This window comes from Trachypithecus francoisi, unplaced genomic scaffold, assembly GCF_009764315.1.
Source record: "Trachypithecus francoisi isolate TF-2019V2 unplaced genomic scaffold, Tfra_2.0 Lachesis_group17, whole genome shotgun sequence".
Taxonomy (NCBI): Eukaryota; Metazoa; Chordata; class Mammalia; order Primates; family Cercopithecidae; genus Trachypithecus; species Trachypithecus francoisi.
In genome coordinates, this window is record NW_022681462.1 from 43,219,973 (window position 1) to 43,225,715 (window position 5,743).

Genomic DNA, 5,743 nt, shown 5'->3' on the forward strand with positions numbered 1-5,743 from the left:
TGTTTACAATTACATTTAGGTTGTAGTTCTCGCTGTACAGAGAAACCTGTAGGCCAAACTGAAAATATGTAAGGAGGCAGTGTTAGGTGATTAAACTTGATTTAACATCAAAGATGGCACAGGAGTAAACGGTGCAGTGTTTCAGCCCAATAAGGGTGTGAACTCTTTTTAAAGCTTGCAAAATCTGTCTTTCTCTACGATTCAACTTCTTTCTTATCTTAGCATCCTTACAGTAAGGAGCAGTAAAGGAAACAAGAGTACATAAAAACTTCAACACAAACAAGATAAAAAATTTCAGAGAGAACTACACCCTAAATCACAACAGAACAAAGTGAAAGGGATTTCAGGATATTAGGCTGCATGAATCCCAGTTAAAGACACAAAAGGGCATTAGAAAGACAATCTTCCTAGGCCCTACACAAGGAAACAAAAATGGATGAAGAGAGTATATCACAACTAGCTTTAAAACATGCACTGATCTTGGATGTAATGTGGGGATCCTATATTCCTATATGACTCTCTCTGCTTCCATCTTAGTATATTTACCCCTCAGCCTCCTATGGAACTGATTATATGGAGTAGACTTTATTCCTTCCACCTAGGAAAGTCTGGAATCCCTTAGACAAGGGTGCTCAAGTGCCATGAGCCACGAAGACACTGAAGAATCTGTAGGCACATCTGAATGTTAGGGCATGCATGGGAAGAGACTGCCCAGCCCATGGGCTCGGGTGGCCCTTAGGCTTCCAAATTCCAATATGATTCACACCATCCATAAGACAAGACCCTCCAGGACCTGCTGTTTATGTTTTGCCTCAAACAGAAAAGACTGCAGCACCACCCTCTAACATCCTGAATCTATAGACATAATGACACCAGGAACACTGACGCTGGTTTCATTCACATCTCTAGAAAGTCTACTCACCCATGGACCCCTGTTTTGAGATAGATATTGTGGGCAAAAACTCCAGGGACTACATCCATGTTCAGCTTAAAAGAAAAAGCTATTTCAGTGTCTGAAGTTGTCCGTGGCAGCAGCTCCCCACAATACCTGTGTGATGCTATAAAACAGTAGTCAGGAAATGCAAGAAGCATTACAGCCAGCCTCTGAAGATCACACCACCTGACAAGTCCCCACTTGGGGTGGAATGTGTGTCCGTGCTGACGATAGGTCATATGAGTTTGTGGCAGTCAAGGCGAGTCATTTACCAGTCCTGCTGTTGTGTGACAAAGCTAGACTGTCTAAGAGGTCCTGCATCCCACAGAGGGTAATCCTCTGCTCAAGGGGCAGAAAATTTCCTTGTGGTCACCATGGACTCAACTCCAAGACAGATGAGGCTAGAGAATCGGTGTCAATTGTATTGAACAGATAGCAGACCCACCCCAAAGAAAATTAAGAAGAGAATATACTTTCAAAAGGATGACATCTCTGATGTGTCTCAGGACATACCAGACCTAAGGAGAGTTCATGAGGAAGGAGGCTGCAGCCACAGTTCATGGCTGTGTGACCTGAGTAACCTACCCACGCTTTTATATTCTTATCTGAAAAACTGAAGGTAAAGATGGTATACTCGGAATTGTTTTAAGGACTGAATGAGGCAATTCTTGGAAAACATGTAGCAAAGATTCAGGCATATAACAAGTGCTTAATAAGTGTTAACTATTATTATTAGATCCTTGATATAAAGAGAGGGATAATATTGGAGTGTTTCGGTTAAGACTGTTTATTTCGGCCGGGCACGGTGGCTCAAGCCTGTAATCCCAGCACTTTGGGAGGCCGAGACGGGCGGATCACGAGGTCAGGAGATCGAGACCATCCTGGCTAACACGGTGAAACCCCGTCTCTACTAAAAAATACAAAAAACTAGCTGGGCGAGGTGGTGGGCGCCTGTAGTCCCCGCTACTCCGGAGGCTGAGGCAGGAGAATGGCGTAAACCCGGGAGGCGGAGCTTGCAGTGAGCTGAGATCCGGCCACTGCACTCCAGCCCGGGCGACAGAGCAAGACTCTGTCTCAAAAAAAAAAAAAAAAAAAAAAACTGTTTATTTCTCAGCTACTCCAAAGAGGGACTTTGGACAGGGGAAGAAACTGTATAGGGACTCCCAAGGTTTTACGAGAGTTGGATGAAGAAGGAGAGCAGGGAGAGGATCATTAGTGAAAGTGACCAAGAAAGGACACACCCTGGGGATGCAGACTGGGCATCTGACTGGGCCCAGGAGCAGAGCAGCTCCAGGGAGGAGGAAGAACTCTTAGCATATGTGTGATAAGGCAAAGTGTCAGTCATATGTTGCTGGGAAATTAGCCAAATTTGGCAGCTTAACAGACAATAAACATCTTTTATCTCCCACAGTTTCTGTGCATCAGAAATTGAGAGGCAGTTTAGCTAGGTGGTTCTGGCCTGGGGTCTCTCATGAGGTGGTAATAAAGACCTCAGATGGTGCTGCAGTTATCTGAAGGTTTGACTGGGGCTGGAGGATCAGCTTCTACAGTGGCTTCATGCAGGTGACTGGCCAACCAATCCTGGCTGTTCACTGGAGGCCTCAGCTCCTTACCACCCGGACCTCTCCCTAGGACTGCTTGAATGTCCTCATCATGTGGCAGATGTCTTCCCCCAAAGTGAGCGATCCTAAGATGGCATAGCAGAAACCTCAATATATTTTATAATGTAGCCTAAGTAATCACACAGTCTCATTTCTTCAGGATTCTGGCAGTAATGTGGCCAGCCATGACTTAGTGTGGAGGGGACTACACACGGGCAGGATTACCAGGAGGGAGGGATTGGCGAGGCCCAGCTTGGAAGCTGGTTACCAAGAGGGAGGTCTAGGAGGGGAAGAGCGAGAGTCCACAGGAGCACAGTGCTTCTGGGGTGGGAGAAGAGGGAACACAGATCTTCCCCAGCTCCTGCCTGACCTCCTAGGGAGAAGGGGGAAGGTGGTGGTGACTGCACATGGCAGGTGGAGGGCTTTGACTTTGTCCTTGTGGTCCAGTGGAGGCCAGAGGTAGGAGCCCTGTGATGGACCCTGTCCAGACCAGCAGGGTGAGGAGGTAAAATGGTGCCAGCAGTGCTGCTCCTGCAGGACAGAGAGAGGTGGCTCTCCCCCTGGAGCGAGGCATCTGGCCTAAGGAATTAGGAGCAGCATTGTGACAGGGAGGCAGAGATCAAGCCTACCTGGAGTGTGATGCTGTGCTGCTCTGGCCTAAGGTGTGCAGCCTCTCCAAGGACACTGCTCAGCTCCCTTAGTATGAGGGCAGCTGCACCATGCTCAAGCTGGAGAGCCCCAGGAAGGGCCAGATTTCAGAAGTGACCCAAGACTGTTGCCTTCCGCACTGTCATCACTGCCCAGACTCCACTCAGACAATCTCGGGAGATTCCTTTAGAGCTCAGGTGCTTCCTTGTCTTCCCACTTATTTAGGGATTTCTTTTTTTTTTTTTTTTTTTTGAGACAGAGTCTCGCTGTGTCGCCCAGGCTGGAGTGCAGCGGCGCGATCTCGGCTCACTGCAAGTTCCACCTCCTGGGTTCACGCCATTCTCCTGCCTCAGCCTCCGAGTAGCTGGGACTACAGGTGCCCGCCACCACGCCCGGCTAATTTTTTGTATTTTTAGTAGAGACGGGGTTTCACCGTGTTAGCCAGGATGGTCTCGATCTCCTGACCTCGTGATCCGCCCGCCTCGGCCTCCCAAAGTGCTGGGATTACAGGCTTGAGCCACCGCGCCCGGCCCTTATTTAGGGATTTCTACCCAGAGGGTCAGAAATTAGCAGAAAGCCCAGCTTCACTGCAACAAGGGGAAATAGGAATTTTGCTGTTTTCTGATCATGGACAACTGGAGTCAGTTTTCTGATAGCAGGAAAAATTCATCTGCTAAATCTCTACATATATATGACTTGATTTTTTCAGTTTTCTTTGTTTCAAAGGATGTTTGTTTGAGTTGTATTTGTACACTCCTCCCCTAAGACACAAAGAACACTGCACAACTGTGAACTTAAGTAGGCATTTCCTATTCCACTTTTACGGTAAGCCCTTGCAGGGAAAGAGTCAGTGCAGCAAATCTGTTTTGCTCAATTCTAGCTTATCTCTGAGGATGTCTGGAACCAGGCTCTAAGAACTAAACCTTGGAATGTTCACAAATGATGTCATTCTGTGCCCAGCATATTGGGGCAGGATGTAGTAAACCATCAACATCATTTAAAGCAAACACGAACCTCTATGATGTACGCCTGGTGCCTGGTTTGAAGCACACAGCATGAGTGCTTGCATAGCAGGTATGCACCAGAAATGTGTCTGAGTTCTCTGCTGTTCAAAGCTGGGAAGAAAAATGTGTCTGTGTAACCTATGCAGAAGGATGAAAGCCTGTTCCTGAACGTTTTAGCCTTCACCTGTACGTGTATTTTTTTTTTTCTGTTCTGGCACTGTATTTTTTGTAATAAACCTTAGCGGTGAGTATAATTTGATGCCGAGTTATGTAGGTTCTTCTAGTGAATTACTGAACCAGGGAAAGTAGTTATAGGCCCCCAGAACCTGCCTAATTTTAAAAGTAAAATTTTTGGCCGGGCGCGGTGGCTCAAGCCTGTAATCCCAGCACTTTGGGAGGCCGAGACGGGCGGATCACGAGGTCAGGAGATCGAGACCATCCTGGCTAACACAGTGAAACCCCGTCTCTACTAAAAATACAAAAACTAGCCGGGCGAGGTGGCGGGCGCCTGTAGTCCCAGCTACTCGGGAGGCTGAGGCAGGAGAATGGAGAATGGCGTAAACCCGGGAGGCGGAGCTTGCAGTGAGCTGAGATCCGGCCACTGCACTCCAGTCCGGGCGACAGAGCGAGACTCCGCCTCAAAAAAAAAAAAAAAAAAAAAAAAGTAAAATTTTTAATTACTTGGAGTGAAGTTCAATCCTAGATACTGTCTATGAACAACAACCTCAAATATCTCATTACAGCTTTGCTGCTTTTAAGAGTAAATAATCTCAGAAACTTTTAACTCCCAGAGCCTATTAATTCCCCTCTCCACTCCTATACTTCTTAATAACAATCACATATATACTGATAGGAATCACTGGTTATTCTGAAGACATGTAAGTGGTAAGGAACCCAATTCCACCTTCTCTCACAGTAACAAAATAAAGGAGAAAGCAAAGATACATAGGAGCAAAATTTTCGTGCACTATCAAGAATAAATTGAGGCTGGGTGTGGTGGCTCACACCTGTAATCCCAGCACTTTGGGAGGCTCAGGCAGGCAGATCACTTGAGGTCAGGAGTTCAAGACCAACCTGGCCAACATGGTGAAACCCTATCTCTACCAAAAAATACAAAAATTAGCCAAGCATGGTGGCACGCACCTGTAGTCCCAGCTACTTGCCCAGCTGAGGTGGGAGAATTGCTTGAACCCAGGAAGTAGAGGCTTCAGTGAGCCAAGATCATGCCACTGCACTCCAGTCAAGACCCTGTCTCAAAAAATTTTTAAAAAAGGAAAACTTGATATTAATTTCATCTAGATTGTTATAAATTATCTTAGTTGTAACCCCCAGGGCAAACACTAAGAAAATAACTAAAAACATGTAGTTAAAAAAATGAGAAGGGAATCAAAATGGTACTATAAAAAATATCTTTCTGTGAACACTGACAGACAACACCAAAAAAAGAAATAAAATATATTTTTAGTACAAAAGAAGGGAAAACAGAGGAATTGAGGAACAAAAAACATGTAAGACATTTAAAAACAAAAATAAAATGTAGAAGTAATGATCAGTTA